At 52.0% G+C, this 16,642-nt stretch overlaps 1 long non-coding RNA gene across 2 annotated transcripts; it reads right to left on the bottom strand.

The window, feature by feature from the left end:
• Positions 1–392: 392 nt before the first annotated feature.
• Positions 393–14,723, bottom strand: LOC139804014 (uncharacterized). Of its 2 annotated transcripts, XR_011729248.1 has the most exons (4): positions 14,478–14,723; positions 8,933–9,021; positions 5,346–5,488; positions 393–772 (listed from the first exon to the last, which is right to left on the bottom strand). It is a non-coding gene; the product is annotated as an uncharacterized lncRNA (long non-coding RNA). The 2 variants fall into 2 exon arrangements; XR_011729247.1 differs by lacking the exon at positions 393–772 and having other exon boundaries at positions 5,218–5,488.
• Positions 14,724–16,642: the final 1,919 nt, after the last annotated feature.

Raw genomic sequence — 16,642 nt, 5'->3', positions numbered from 1 at the left:
AAGGTAGGAAAATCCAGTGGGATGGGAGGATATAGGCTCTCCTAGAATAACTTACAGCTGTCCTGGAAGCTCGGAGACCTGGAGGGCTGAGGAGCATGTTGGCAAAGTCACAGATTTCATCAATTTTCCTTATTCTTGGCAGCAGGCTGGGAGAAGACACACGGCTTCCGCAGGACAGCAGGGATGATGGAGATCCATCTGGAGTCCCTCTTGAGTTCAGCCTTTTATTCCACCCCCAGAGACCCAGAGAAGATGCAGTACAGGTGGGCCTCTGGGCCAGGCTGAGGAAAAAGCCTGGAGAAGCCAGCACAGCTGATACTCATCCTACTCCTGAGTAGAGGTCTCAGGAACCCTCAGAGATGCTATATCTAAAAATAATTTGATAACATCTGCATAGCAAAGGATGGTTTATTGTTTTAAGAGACAGTGTCACAGTATGAGGTCCTCAAAGGAAGGGGGAGAAACCAAGAGAAGGACCTCAGGTCCCCAGAGCAAAATTTGGAAGCAATTATATCAAGGTCCCTGTTCAGTGCAGGGTGAGAAAGCACTGTGATGCTTGGACAGCAAAGGGAGGGTTTGCTTAAATCTCTGATAAAAATTATATTGTCACAGTAGTCGAGGGGACAGCCCACAGATATTTTCTAAGTGATTGTCAGCTCAGAAATTAGTAAATCAGGAAGCACAACTCACTCTTCAGAGGGGGACAAGCCACGAGGTTGTTCTCCAGTGCAGATGGATGTGTTCCCTCCAGGCACAGCAGGTAGATGTCACACTTGAAAGAAACCAAACCAGAGGCATGATTCATGGTACATTGGATGTGATGCTGGTGTCCCTCTCCAGGCCTGTGCTCCAGCCTTGCCCAGCAGCCCCAGACATGGAAACCTCCTGCTTATTGGAAGAGGAATCCTCTTAGAAAACCAAGAACCTGCTAAATTCAGCTCTGGTTACAGCCCTAAAACATCATGCTGTAAATCTTTCTTTTTGCAGCATCCTTGGCAAGGGTGTTCTCCACCAAACACCTTGCTCAGCACTGTGGCAAGTGTGGCAGCTGGTTTTGGGGAGCTCTGCTATGGGAAGGGCAACCTTGAAGTAGGGGCATGCTCAGGTTTTAGGAACCCAGCACTGGGGTCCTGAGGAGGTGGCAGAAAATGTGACTTTTCCAGCCTCCCCAAGGCCTCTCCCAGCCTCCCCGGGAAGCCTGATGAGGCAAGACAGTGCTGGACATGCAGCTCTGAACATGCCAACCCTCCTTCCAGCTGGAGGGCTTGCCCAGTCAAGCTGACCAAAGCCAGAGAGGTCTCTCCTCCCTGCACTGTAGCCCAGGCACTCAAGGACATGGAAGGCAGGAGGTGCCCTGGGAGAGAAGAGACCTGATGGGGGGCACCACTAAAGACTCTGGGTTGAGGGGTCAGGACTGAGCTCTGGAGGCTTTTTATATATAAAAAAACAAACAAAAACCAACCAATCAAACAAAAACCACCTACAGGAGCCTGTTCAGAGCTCGCCCAGGCACTCCTTTCCTGCCCCTCTTCCTATCAACCCCCTCCCCCCCCCTTCGTGCTGCACAGACCCATCTCCTACGAAATCTCCAAGTGACAAAAGGCTCTCTGGAGCTCAGCATCAGCCCCAGCCCAGCGCCTGCCTGCCCGGCCGCATGGATGGAGGACAGGACCATCTGCTCCAGGGCAAATGAACCCCGTGGCCAGATGCTCTGCTTTGCTAAGGAGGCTGTAAAAGCCTTGGACCCGGTTCATGGGAACCGCTTTGCTCTCCCCCCTCCTCCTCCTCCCACACACATTAACCTCTTTACTGCCACTGATGTCTTTATAGCAACATCTGAGGGAGGAGAAGGAGGTGGGTGAGAAGGCACGGGGGAGGAGGGGCAGGATGCTATGGAGGTGTGCTGGGAGCTTGCCTGACACCGAGGTGTGAAGTTTGCCATCCTTCCTCTCCTCTTGGGAAGGTGGGGAATGAGAGCTTTTTCCTGCAGGGAGTCCGAAGGCAGCACGGGAGCGGGTGCTGAGGCGCCGCGGGGGTGGGAGGACGAGGTGGCAGGATTGGCACTCGCTTTGGAAGTGTCTCGGCAGGGGTTTGCTCTCCATCACCACTGATTCCCACGAGCTGACCGAGCCCCAGCCCCCAAAGCCCATCCCAAGGTTCCCATGACCCATCCTGATGGTTCCAATGAAGGCAGACCCGGCTCTGGTGGAGAGGACAGGAGGGACCGTGGCTGCCCGCAGGTCTCTGTGGCTGCTGTCCCCAAGGCAGCCCATCCCTGCACCACTCACCCCACAGCTGGCAGCTGGGAGGAGGAGACCCACAGCCCAGCGTGGGGAACTGGGTGCTGTGGTCCAGGTCTGGGTCTGCTCTGCTGGTCACAGCTGATGTGCTGCCTGCAGGGTGCTGCTGGTAGCAGCACACAACAAACCTTTGCATCCTACAGCAGTGCTACAGGGGGGACAGGGACCCAGCAGTCCCACCTGGTAGTCCCCATCACGGTGCTGATTGGGAAGAAGACACATAGCCTCTGTATTGCCCCTGCTCCTTCCAGCGAGGGAAAGGGGGTGTCAGTCCCACCTGGCAGAATGCTCCCACACAGCACCCCAGTTTTGGGCAGGGCTGACAAATATCTGGATGGTGGAGAGTTACCACCTGGGCACTGCTCAGTGCTGACACTGAGGATCCCACCTTCCTTTCAACCTATTAATAGACACAGGGTGATGCAGCTTCTACCACCGTGCTTCATCTGCCTCTCCTCTTCCTCCCTCACGTGTTTTCTGTCCCTCTGTATTCATTTTCAGTCAGGCCACCAAGGGTTAACACCACCCTCTCTGGTCGCCTGTCTGAGGAGGGGAGGGGGGAGACAGGAACTGGGGACATCACAGGTGGGATGCGGGCTTGCAAGGCACGGTGGCCGGCTGGAAAAGACCTTGACCATTGAACCTTGAAAAATCTCCTCCTTTCTACCCAGAGCCTTCCTTGCCCTGGTTCCCACAGGGCTCCTCAGCTGCTCCACACCTCCAGGAAGGTCACACGCTGCTGCTGTATCTCGTCCAGCGCGGTGGGAATCCGATTAAGAACCGACCCCCCGGCTCTGGGATTGGGCAACGATGGGCGAGAGAAGGGCCCCGAGCCCAGGGAAGAGCTTTCCCACACTCTGTCCCCCCTCTTTGGCCGGCGACGGCGGAGGAAATCGTCCATATCTAAATGTGTCCTGATAGCTGCGCTAATCTAGAGCTGAATGTGCAGCTCGGGGTGGGCTCGCCCGGCAGCATTAGCACAACACATGGCCCATATTCAGCTCACACAAAGGGTCGTATTCTTCCTCGTCATCGCATGCTGGAGTGGAAAAACAGAGGGAAGAGGGGAAATGGAAAAACAGAGGGAAAAGGGGAAACCGTTGAGAGGGAGCAGCTGGTTCCCCTGGGGGACGCGGGGGGATTTCGGACCCAAGGGAGGGTTTTGCTCCTCTTCTCCCGGTGCTGGTCCCGAACCAGGCAGAAAGGACTGGGAGATGCTGCATTCACAGACTGGAAAACTGGGCAGAGAGAAGGGGGAAAATAGGGTTTTCTAAAGAGCAGAGGGGTATTTTGGGGTGGCTGCTTGGCAAACTCCATTCAGGGTTCACAGGGGTTTTCTCGCCCCTCTCTCTCAGCACCAAAAAAATACCAAAGGGGAAAAGTTGGCAAGATGTATATATATAGATATATATATGTAATTTCAACTCAACCTAAATCATTCTAGCCATCCCAAAAATGTCTTCTCCCCTTCAGGGGGGCTTTTTTTGCACCTTTTCAACCTTTCTTCTCCTTTCAACACTCACAACACTGTTCAAATAATAACAATTTTAAAAAGCTGTTTTGAAATAAAGAAGAAAAAAAAAAAAGGTTTGTTTTTTAAAAAAAATATAATGTTGAAACAAGAGGTTTCGACATCTTCCAAATGATCTCCCTCACTTGTTTTGGCTGAAGCCCTGCATTTGCATTTGACCTGGATTTGCACATTGTTGGTTCCCCACAAAAGGGCACATTTTTTGCTGAACTCGATCCTGTTCACCAAAAAGCAGTTGGGCTCTGAGGCCAAACTTCTGTAAGCAGAAATTTTCAAAACAATGGACTAAGTGGTTGGTCTGAACAAAGGTAAAGATCCTCTTCTCTAAAAGATCTTAAAATGTGTCTCTGCATCACAAAGTTCTCCTTTCCTGTTCCCCCTTTTTCTGCAGTCTCATTCTGCCTCTGTGCTTAGATCAACCTCTCACCTAAACCTCTCTTCCACAAACTCCCTTTTTTGGGTCATTTAGTGAATAAATGCCTCTGCTAGGCTTGGATGCAAACTCTTAGGGACACAGAGATCCCAGAAAACCATAAAGCCCTACTCCAGGATGAGGTAATCTCCCCTGGGGAACTGTTCTTGGCCACTGGAGGAACTTATCAGCTTTGGATAAGGGAAAATTCCCCCCAGGGGAAGAGATGCCCCAACCCTACCCCCCTTTCCTGAGCCTTGGGGATGCTTTAGGGCTGGGTGTGAGGGAGCTGTAGGGCAGGCACACTTGCACACACGGGGATGCCAGGGCAGGCAGCAGCCTGACCACCCTTCAGCTCACATTAGCAGCAAAGTCCCCACCCTTGCTTGGAGCCCTGTCGTGTGGCTCCCCATCACCTCCCCACCCAGAGGGGAGATTTTCTTTCTCCTCACCAAGGTCTGGGTCCTTTGCATCACGTCTGGTGGGAGTAGATGGGGCAGAAACACCCCATGCCTGGAGCTGGGAAAGCAGCAACCTTCCTGATTACCAGTGGGAAGGGTGGGGAGCAAGGGGGGGCAGATCTACGCCTGGCAGATCCTCCACCATCCTCTCTCTGGGCCCTGTTGAAATCTGCCTGTTTTAACTTGTCTGTATGTCTCACTGGGGAGATGGACTGGAAAACACAAGGCAGATCCAAGAAGCTTTCTCCACGGGGAAAGCTTTCAGCACATAATAGTCTGGGGCTTGTTTGATGCCTGGTGTAAGATGCAGCTGAATAAAACCACGTACAAGGAGCTTGAATAGTAAAGGGCATCTCAAGAAACAAGAAGCCTTTTCTTTGCTCTCTCACTGCAGAAGCTGCCCCAGAGCTGCTGTGCTGGGGGGAGGGAGAGGGGTTGGTTCTCATTTAATCTCAGGATGAAGGCTGCCACTATAAATGAAAGTAAATATATAATTCCTCCTATTCCTGCCTGGTTTCTATGGAGACCACAGTTTAATTAACCACAATGCTGATGCCCAGCATGCCACAAAGCTGCCCGGGAAAATATTACGGATGTCTCAATATGTGTCAGTCCTGTGTTTACTTCTAGGTCTTACTCACTTCCAGAACTTGCCAAAAGTACTCGATGGGCACGTGGGGCAACTTGGCATCATCGTCATACAAGCCATGCTCACGTTTCCCACAGGGGATGGATCAGGAGGACAAGATCTACAGAAACCAGATTCCTCGCTACAGTGTGTAGGCTGGAAAGAAAAACACATACGTGTTGGGAATTTCCAGAGAAGAGAGATCAACCCTACTTAGTCTTCCCAGGATTTCACTTGGAAAACCCACAGTGATACAGCCCGTGTGATCTCAGTTACTTCTGTCTTGTGAACTGTGGCTTGGTGGGAGGCAGTGGGGTGAGTGCAGAAGGTGGCTGCACATCTCACCTGGGCAAATTTAGCTTCCAAGCCTCCAGCCAGGACCTGGGGCAACCTTTGCAAGGAGCTAGGCTTGGAAGGGGTTTTACCTTCCCACTGGAGACCTGCTGGAGTATTTCCATCACACTCAGTCTCCAGCTGTAGGCTGAAGCTGCTCTGCTCCAAGCTCCTACCCCTGCAGCCCCTCCTTGGTGAGGAGCACCAGGGCAAATCCATCAGGAAAGCCACCTGTACAACCGGAGGTTTGTGGAGCCCTCTCTGCACCCCTCCAACTCCTCACCTCCAGGGGAGCTGCATCCTTCCAGGAGCTGCAAGGGGATCGGGGAGAGACCTGCGGCAGGGAGCTGGCACAGGCACAGGAAATACAGCTGTCAAGAAGACTCCAGCGTGCTCACCCACCCCTGCCTCCCGGCACCATTTTTTTTTTTTTTTTTTTTTCTTTTTTCCTTTTTCTTCTGGCGCGCATTTTGTGTTTCAGACAGCTCTGCTCCTGCCGGCCAGCCCTTACCTGCCAGCATCTGTCAGACACCACAATAAAGAGTGTCCCCGGGGCACGAACCGCCCGCCGTGGGGACCGCACCCAGATCCACCTCCGTGATGCAACGTCTTGCTCCGCAGCTGCTCCCCTTCCTGCCAACAGCCCCCGCGGCTCCGCTGGAGACCGGGGCTCCGAAATCAGAGTTTTTTGGCACTTCCCCAGTCGTTTGCTCAGCCCCAGCCTTGAAAGTGAACCTCAAGGAAAGCCAGCAAAAGCTTGCTCCTGCTCCCGGGAGAGAAGCCCAAGGGTAAAGGTTTAAGTCAGTCAAGAGAAAGAGGGATGAGGGATAAAAAAGAGCCATCCCTCTGCCTTCGCAGCCACTGTCATCGAGGGTGCCAGGGAGAAGTGGAAAACTCCTCTCAGAGGGAGTGACAAAGTGGATGAGCCCTTGGGCTGCTCCAAAGGTTCAGATTGTCTTGACCTCGCCGAGTGGGACTCACCTCTTTGGCTCATCAGAAGGGCTTATTTTCCCTCTGGAAAATTATACCCTTATTCCCATTACTGAGTTCCCCAGGAGCTGTTTTTACAGTTTGCATTACTTCCCCTCTCCCTCTGTTTTCCTTTCCCTCTTCTCCATTACATGAAGCTTAACAAACCCCAGGGTGGGGAGAAGAGAGGACAGAACAAGACACCAACTCCTGCTCAGTGTTTCTAGTATATCCCCAGGGATGCAGGCATGGCAAGGCACAGGCAGAGGGAGACCTGGCAGGTTGCCCTTCAGACCAGCCAAAGCTGGCTGAGTAATTCACATCACTGTTCTTCACCTTGCCCACAGAACTTCTCAGTAGCTTCATTTGGACTTTGATCTGACTCCACACACACCCAGGACAGCGTGGAAGAATGTGTCTTTTTGGGCTGGCTTCACTTGCACTTTCTCAGTGAGAGAGGTTGATATCAATAGAATTTCTGCTCTCACAGGGAGCATGGGAAGGGATTTTTACTGCTGAAGAAACCCATAAGATGCTCTACAGCTTGGCAGCTGGAAGCCCGTTCACAGTCTTGCCAGGCTGCCTGCCACAGTGCACCTCGCTGGGAAGCTGACACCCTTTTGGCCCATGGGATGGGAACGGAGCCGAGGATCTCCAAAGCATAGGACAGCTTTAAATAGCTGGTTAGCAGGGGGTTGTCATCAGGACTCTGATCCCTGTGGGATGTGCAACATGTGGAGCAGCGGGCACCCGTTCAAGGCTGCTGTTTTGGGGGCAGGTACTGCATTGCCAAAACACACCCTGTGCCTCCCCAGTGGCTTGTCTGCCAGCTTGGGGACAAGGGGGACAACATTCTTGGGAACTGCCCCGGTTTGAGGGCCATAAATCACAGGCAGTGGGAACAACAGAGGTGCCTCAGATGGGGGGCACTGCTCAGGGCTGCCTGAATTTATGGCACCCTCTGGCTTCTTTATCAATGAATGCTTTGGACACAGGACTCAAAGCAACAGCCGTAGAGGGGTAGATAAAAGGCTGGACGAAAAGAAAAGATCATCTTTTTTCTCCTCTTTCTTTTTTTTTTTTTTAATCACCAGAGAGAGAGGAGGCACCATGGCAACACCAAGCTTCTTGGGCAGGATGCTCAGTGGTAGAGGGTCTTGTGCTCACCACCCTCTGCTCATTGTCCATCCCTCAGAAAACCCCACAGCAGGGCCATCCTTATCCCGTGCATCACACACCCACCACCAGCACTGCCTGCTCCACTGGCAAGACACTCTATTCCCAAAGATAGGAGCAACCACTGCCTCTGCTCCTTGGTGTAGAGGAGGAGGCAGAAGGGAGGGAAAGGAGGAGGAGGGTGACCCTGTTAACAAACTTCAGCTAACCAGGCTGCTTGGAGCTGTACAGGCAGAGTCGATGCCCTCATTGATATTGAAATCAGTGCAATCCATCACAGGGTGAACAGGCTCCTTTCATGGGAAGCTGAAAAGAGCCACTCTCAAAGGGAGGGGGAAAAACTTGTCCAGGGGAAGGGCGAACCAAAGCGTGGCAGGTGTGGTATGGAGAGGGATGCTGTCCCCGCCAGACACTGATTCATTGCCATGCCAGAGTGTCCCCTGGATAGTGAAGGGGACAGAAGGGCTGGGGAGGAGCCAGTGTGACTAAGACAACAAGAATGGATGGCTCAGAGGTGTCAGGAGAGGTGGCATTGGGCACAGCCATGGGACACGTGTCTCCTGGGCCACCTCGACTCCTTTCACCCGTGACTTTGCTCCTATCACAGTGAGAAAAAAATGCAACTTTGCACTTTCACCCCTGGGCACTGCAGATGCACACACACTGCTGTGTGCAGGGCAAGGAACCAGAAGCCTCTTTGCTCCTCAACTCAGCATCCCTGCAGCTCCGGGGGCCAAGGGCTACCACCTGTACCAGGGGGCAACATCAACACTCCCCCAGGCAAGGATGGAGACCAAACCACAAGGCCCTTGAACTTGGGGTGCTCTCAAATCTGCAGGTCTAACTCAGCACTTAAAAATAAATAACAACCCAAAGTGAAACTGAGTTTGGTTTCCTGTGCCTCAAACCAACTTTCCATCAAACCTGAGGGTTGCTGCTGGCTCTGACACAGCCTGAAGCGGTAGAGACAACCTCGTGTGGAGTTGGGGGCAAGAGCTGGGTCAATGGGAGGAGAAGGCACTGGGAATGGTGACCAACCTCATGAGCTCCCCAAAACTGCCTCCCTACTGCAGAGAGCCTGTGGGCTCGGGACACAGTTGCTCTCACCCTGCAGGGTCTTACCTTTCATTGCATGTAGTGAAGGTCAGCCCACAGTCACCCTGCTGCACCAGCACTGTTCAAGCAGAACGATGCCAAATCCATCCCAGCATCTGGAACACATGGACACAATCACAGAGCAGTCCAGAGAATGGGAAAAAATTGATCCCATTCACTAGAGGCTGCTGTTTATTTACCCAGGACCCTTCCTACTGAGGGAAGATGGAGCAGGGGATGAAGCACTTCCCACCACCCCGGGGCTGCTACCCTGGGGATGATGCAGGGTGCGGGGGATGCTGTGGTGGGGAGGGAGGGGGGTGTGATATCCTCAGCAGAGCTGTGAAAGGACTGTGGCAGGTTTGGCCTTTCCCAGAACAGGGCCAGGGGCCCAGGGGAAGCCCACATCTGTGTGTGGGGGAGCTGGGCCAGCGCCCGTGTCCTGCGGGGGCTGGTGGTGGAGGAAGACAGCCTTGGGGCTGCAGACCCACACAATCCAGCAGAGGCAGGGGGTGTTTTCAAAAATTGCATTCTTCTCTGCTTTTCTATTTTTTTTTTTTTTTCTCTTTTCCTTCCAAAAAAAGAAAACCGCACAAGCTCTGGAGTTAATTAAGCAAAGGACAGAGAGGCTGGGATGTGCTGGGCTGCTGCTCTGAAAGCCATTCTGCTCCAGCTGGAAAAGGGGTTTTCTTCTTGAAGGCTTCTCCTTGCATGGTCTCCTGCTTTCCATTGGCTGTGGGATGAGCCCTGGGGATGGCAGGGTTGCTCCATGCCCTTGTGGCATCCCCCACGTTCCCTCTGATGATCAGCCCTGACAAAATGAGCAGGGCCAAGCTTGGCTTCACTGCTGCCACTGGGTTTGTCAGTGCAGGAGGGAGTGAGTTATAGCCAGTATCAAGACTCTGACAGCTCCTCGCCAAGCAGATTTGGGCATGTCATGTCCCTGCTTCATGCCTGAGCTTCCTCTCTGCTTTTTGCCTGCTGTAAATAAACAGTTTTTTGGCAGAGCAGTTCCTGCCACAGAGCATTGGTGGGACTTACAGTGCTCACACTTACACTGGTCACAACAGGGAACTGAAATGCTTGTGAGTGCACGAAGGAAGTAGGGCATTTATCCCAGGATATGGGCTCTGCCACACCAGAGCAGGCATCCCTCCCTCGGGGAAAACATTCCAGGTTGCATCTGTACCACTGTGCTCAGCTGAATGATGGGAAGGGGAGCAAAGGGGAAAATTATATTTTCACCCTCAGCCTGGAGATTGGTTTCCCTTAATTGTTGTAGGAATAATTAAAAATTGTTGGCCACATCGTTCCTTTACACTTTCTCATAAACCACTCACTGTACTTGATTCCCCAACCTCCTCCTAATAACTCTACATCACAAAGTGCTTTTAGGGTCCTGCACATTCCCTGTGGCCGGGGGCTCTTCCACATTGCCACCCTCCCTTTTCTCTTCACCATTTGCCAGTAGCACTTTGCCCTCCTGCCTGACTGAAGGTTCCCCATCCCCCAGCACTGGGCTGGAAGGCCAAGATGGGCCACAGAATCACAGAATGGGTTAGGTTGGAAGAGACCTTAAAGATCATCAATATCCAGCCCCCAGCATGGGCAGGGACACCTCCCACTAGACCAGGTTGCACAAGGCTTCATCCAACCTGACCTTAAACACTTCCAGGGATGGAGCATCAACAATTCCCCTAGGCAACCCATGCCAGTGTCTGAAGACCCTCATGGTGAAGACCCTCATGGGTCCCCAGGGACCAATGTGGGGCAGCAACAGATGCCTGTGCAAACCCTGGGATAAAGACATGGAGAAAGCTCCTGCTGTCAGGGGAAAACATGCTCCTGGCTCTGAGGATATACACCACTATCCAGGCAGGAAGGCACAAGCATCACTGAGATGAAGGCTGCCAAGCAAGCAGGGCCAGAGGGGACCAACCCTTTCGGCTGCGTTAGACAAATAAACACAGAGCCCCAGGCTGGCGGGGGCTCCCAGGCAGTGACCCACAGTGCTGTGACAGGTCACCCAGCCCCCACTGATGCCATCTGCTACTGCAACCTGCAGGACGTCCCTCAGGGCTGGCCAGAGCTGTGTGAGGGTCTCCCAGGGGATGAGGAAAAGCAGGAGGAGGGAAAGCTGTTGCTGGCAGCTTTGGGAGCGGGGCTGGCGTGAGGCTGTGAGCTGGAGAAGGCACATTCTGGCAGAATAATAATGAAAATAAACTCACTGGACTTATTTTTAGCCCTGATGATAGTGCTGGAACTATTTAGAGGTTGGGTGACACTGTTGTCTGGGGCTCTTTGATGAGGCTCAACTATCTCAAATTTTGTCCTCTGATCGTAAAACTTGGTGGGAGAGAGAGAATTATTTCTGTGCATTGGTCAAGAACCCCATGCCTAGGATGCCTCAGCCCTTTGGTGCAGCAAAGAATAAATATAGATAAAGATTCACCAAGAATTTACTATGTCTGTTACAAATTCTCCAGCTGTTCAAATGGGGAGAAGGAAATCTGCAGGGATGACTTTAGGCAGTCTAAGAGCAAGATGGGTGCAGAATCGGGTGAATAACTCCTCAGACAACAAAGCAGACATTTAAAGTCTTTTCCAAATACTCATGGACAACAGCAGTGAAAGAAAAAAACTTTTGCAGAAATGAAATAAGGGTCAAAGAAGAAGAGATCATGGGGTTTTGCTATGGGAACACTGGAGAGGGAGATGGGCTAGCTGGGTTTGAGTGATGGTGGGCAAAGCATTAAACCAGATGTGTTCCATGGGTGGGCAGGGGGCTACTGAGATGCTGCCCTTCTCTCAGGGCACAGCCAGCCCCCCCGGATGCATCACAGCTTTGCTGCCTGGGGTCAGGAGGGACCTAGAGCCAATATGCTGTCCAGCAAACCAGTAACTCTTCTATTTCAGCCCTCCAGGCAAAGAAACTTTGAGGGAAACCAACATAAACCATTTTTAAATGTCTTTAAACCCTCCCTGCAAGAAGGTTTGACAGGGTGAACACATGCAGACCCATAAATTAGCTGGACTAGCTGAAGCCCCATTGTGTAGGCAATGGCTCAGAGCACACAACAGCTCCTCCTGCTTAACAATGCAAGGAAAGTCACTCTGCACATTTTTTATCCTCTGACACCAAGTGCAGCTGCAGGAATACCTCAAGCAGGATTTTAATAAAAGACAATCGTGTTCTCTCAGCTCCGCACATCTGAGAAGGAACCCGCAGAGATAACGGGCCCAGGCTCACAGTGATAAACATGTCAAGATAATGGAAATTATGTCCTTCTTCTAAGAGAAAGAGCAAGATCCTCATCTGATGCAAACTCTTAGAGCTCTGCAGGGTCAGTGGAGTCACTCCCACTCACCCCACTGGAGACAACCCACGGAACTGGCAGCAATGAAATGAGATCCAGCAACTGGGCTCTGCGGGGACAGCGTGGTCAGAGAGGTCACCATTTGGTTGCCTGTGCCAAATTCTCATCTTTCCCTATCCAAAATAAATCCAGGATTTTTCTTTGTATGTGCAAATGTCATGTAGGAGCTAAGCTGAAGGCAGGCAAGCTGCTTGTGCAAGGGGAGAGCCAGCTTGCAGGGCTGTGGGCCATGTGGGAAGGATTGGGTGCTGAGCAAAGGACCCAAATGAATTTCCAGAGTGGGAATGCTGCCGAATTTGGCCAAGAGGCTGTTGCAGGGAGCTGGGACAGCAAGAGAGCAGGGTCACACGCAGGCTGGGAAGGGCTGGGAGCAGCTTTTGCTGGGATGAGAAATACCAAAAGTCCAGAAGAGAGCCCGGGCCAGGTTCCCAGAGGACTTTCAGGCAGGGAGAAGTGCTGGAAAATGGCAGCCTGAAGGAAAAAGTCTGGAAAAGCCTCAAGCAGTAGGAGGGGAGAGCGAGCAGGCGGGATTGCCCTGCAGAGGAGGAGCAGGAGCCTGCACAGAGCCAGTGTCAGGACTTGTCAGCACAGAGGAGCAGAGCAAAGCTGCTATTGTGGAATAAAATATGCTGGAATGTGGGCACGCCTATTCCAGAATAAAGCTCCTTTTTCCTAATTTAACTTAATCCACTATTTGTTTTTATTATTTTTATCATCATCACATGCAGCTAATTTGGAAAAGCTGTTCCAATTAATTTCCCTGCATAGACAAGCAGTTACATGCTGGAAAGCCTTTGTCTGTTCAGTGGCAGCCTGACCAGCAGCTTCTATTCATTTCAAAACCAGCTCCTTTCTTCTCCCCTCTAACCATATTTCCTACTTTGTCTCATCAGACCGTGAGGGGAAAAGGAGTAGGAATTTCTCCTGGGAGCATGGAGCCTGATAGCCTTATTCATGGGAGGAACACCAGGAAAAAAAGTGTTATTCAAAGGGAGGAAAGACAAGGACTCAAGGAGAACAAGAGTCCAGGGCAATGGTCAAGAAGGCCATGATGACCTCAGGGATGGTCACAAGGGGTTTGGTGTGAGGTAGTGTCTACAGCCCCCTCTCTTTAGACTATTTAAACCTTGGGTATTGCCTGGCGTGAGCCCCAGGAGGCTGGAGTGCACTGGGTTGCCCATTTTGGAGAGACTCCCAGCTTTAATCAGGGCCAGAACTGCTGCTGGTGGCACCAAGACTACACCCAGGGTTGAACAGCCCCCTCGGATACATCCACTGTGCTACACAGAGCATCCCATGCTGGGGGGGCTGCAGTTGCTCTGCAGCTCCTGATGAGGAAGAGCTGGCTCTCGAGGAGCCCAGATGTTGCAGAGGAAGCTGCTCAAGAATGCTCCATCCTTTCCTTTGGCTCAGAGATGAAAGCACCTCCCAGGAGCTCAGGGCTCTGATCAACCAGAGCCGCAGCCGCCGGGCTCTGCAGACACTGGGAGAGCTGCTGAGCTGTTTTGGCACAGCTCCTTCAAAGATCCTCCTCCAGTTTTTGGTCAGAGAGAGCTGAGACTGGGGGGATGCACCCCAGTAAAAAGCCCAGAGACAAACCCCACCCTTCACCAAGATGATTTTGTCCTTTTGATTCTGCAGTCTGTCTTTTTCTTCCTATTTTTTTCCTGTTCTTCCACCCTTTTGGTTTGGGACTGCACCATCTCCTCACTCCATCCCATGTGGTCTTGTCCTTCAGCACTTCAGAGCTGGCTCATCCTCTCCTGCTACTTGGCAAAAGTTTGGTGGTCACAACTACAAAGTCATCTCCAAAAGCAACTTCAAACTGGTCCAGCCCATGGAAGATCCATTCCACTGGGAATGGATCCAGTGCCAGAAGAAAAAGCCAACCACATCCAATTGCTTGTGTGGCAGGGAGCTCATGAGGCAGAGACCTTGGTGGGGAAGGATGCAAGCTCAAAACCCAAAGTGTCCTACCAGATGTTGGGTGCACCTGAAGAGATGCCAGGGGCTGATAGTGGAAGGAGTGAGAGACAGAATTCCTCCCAAACAATTCTTTTGTTGTTTGTAGAATCTTTTTCCCTCCGAAGACTTGACATCAAGAGACACTACAAATACCCTAAAACCTGGTGTGAGCTACTTCAGTGTGCAATCAGGCTACCACAAGTGTCTCTCACCCTTTCTTCCCTTCCTACCTTAGAGTGGGCTGTGCTCAGGGAAAGTTCAGCAGCAAACTCCCCATGTCCAGACTCTGATGGGTCGAAAAATGAAGTCTTCTGCCCCACCAATGTCACTGATTCCTCTTGCCCGGTGCTTGCTGGAGCTGGATCTCCTTGCTGATAATGCCTGGTACTTTGTAGAGGCAGGCCTGGAAGAAAACAACAAACAGCTTCAGTAAAAGGGACGTCCTGCCAGCCCCCTCCCTTCTCCCCTGGGTGTTTGTATGGCCCCGATTTCTGTGCAGAGCCTCTGATCTGCACGTTGTGTTCTTTATCATAAACCAGAGATTAGCTCTTATCTCTGGCTGGCAGCAACCTCGGGCACCAGTGAGGACCAAGCCCAGAGCATGAACTTGTTGGAAGAGGAGGAGGTGGTGGTGGTAAACAGCACAGGGAAAACCAGATGCAGGAAGGGAAGCTGGAGGATGGGAGGGACAATGCCAACCTGCCCTGGGCTACAAGGGAGCCCTGAGCTCTGGCATGGGGTGAGAGGCAGGGGAGGAAGCAGTGATCAGACACCAGCAATCAAGAGGCAGGAAGCATCATTGCCTCTCTTACTGTGGGTGATAACCCAATGAGTACCCATGGAGAAGGCACCCACCCCTTCCCTGGCACAGTGCCCAGTGTGCCCTGAGCACCCAAGAAGCTGCTTCTCAACCACAACCTCACCCCTGGCTTCCAGTGGCCACTAAATCCTAGGGGTACTACAGAAATCCCCATGTCCTTTGGCTTGCAGGAAGGGTGTTCCAGCAGGGAATTGTTGCCAGCACCAATCCTGGCCTTTCCCTGGAAGTGGGGGTTGTTGTACCCAGCTGGAGGAGCTGGAGAGGCAGGGAAAAACCCAGGGCTGGTTTGAAGCCTTGCTCACAGCAAGCCAAATGCAGCTCTGCTCACTTAGGGGTTTGGGTTGATTCAGCTGAGGTGGAAGTAGGAACAGGATTGGGTCATCAGGTGGCTGTAGGAGAGAAAGGGCAAGAGAGAGAGCGAAAGAGAGAAGGGGAAGAGGAAGAAAAAAAAAAAGCAAGCCAAAAGAAAGGAAAAAAATAAGGAGGAAGAGAAAGGGAAGAGAAAGGGAAGAGAAAGGGAAGAGAAAGGGAAGAGAAAGGGAAGAGAAAGGGAAGAGAAAGGGAAGAGAAAAGGAAGAGAAAAGGAAGAGAAAAGGAAGAGAAAAGGAAGAGAAAAGGAAGAGCAAGAACCCCTTTTGAAAGCCTTAAACCTGCCTCTTTATCTCCCTAATCTGTTTTTCCCCCCCCCCCCAAAGCCTCTTTCTGTACAGGATGAAAGCAGATTTCTCCTCTTTATTTTCGTTTTCTGTGTCCTTTAGGAAGGCAGTTGCTCGAGACTAATTGAATTTTCTGCCCGTGGAGAGAAAGACACGACAGAGAGTGAGTTAAAGTCCGACACCAGGACAGGGCGCAGGAACCGTGTTAACTGGTGTGGGGGACAGCCCCTCACTTAACAAAAGTGTTTAATTCTGTCCCCTCTTGTTAAGAAGGGCTGGAAGGAGGGGATATTTATTCTGTTCCTTTCTCAAGGTTTTTCCTTTCGGGTCACAAAGTGCCCCCCACGCTCCCGCCCCCCCTCCTTTCCCCGCTTTTGTGGCAGCAGCAGCTGGTGGGTTGCAAAAGGGGACAGGCTTTGTCTTTTGACACACTTGAACATTTCTGCACAGAGCTGGGGAAACCTTTCCCTTCCCCACCTCTCCCCTTGCCGGGTGAGGAGGAGGGAGAGAGAGAGAGGATAAAATGGCACAAAGGGTTGGGGAGGGTGGCTGAGGAATCGGGGCTGCAGCGAGCAGATGGTGGTGGGAGCTGGGGAGGGGGTGGGATGGTCCCGAATGCCACAGAGTCTTGTGTTGAGCAACGGGTTGAAGGGAGAGGGGAAGAAAGAAATGCAAGAGGCAGCAAGCCCATAAAGGAGACTGCAGGGGCTGCCTCTTCCTAAATCTGACAAAAAAACCACTTCTTTCCCTCTGCCACCCTCCCAGGGTCAGGCCCCAGTTAATCTTCTGGCTGCGACATGTGGAGGATTCGTTTGGTTTGTGCTACAAATCTATAAAAAGGGTGCCTTTTTCTGCAAGCTGCACCCCCATGTCCTCCACAAAGGGTGGGCAAACTCTTTGGCCTCCCTACACCTCCTCC

This window comes from Heliangelus exortis, chromosome 17 (assembly GCF_036169615.1).
Source record: "Heliangelus exortis chromosome 17, bHelExo1.hap1, whole genome shotgun sequence".
In the NCBI taxonomy this organism is placed as follows: Eukaryota; Metazoa; Chordata; class Aves; order Apodiformes; family Trochilidae; genus Heliangelus; species Heliangelus exortis.
Note: the sequence above shows the minus strand (reverse complement) of the source record. Positions and strands in the feature narration are given on the sequence as shown.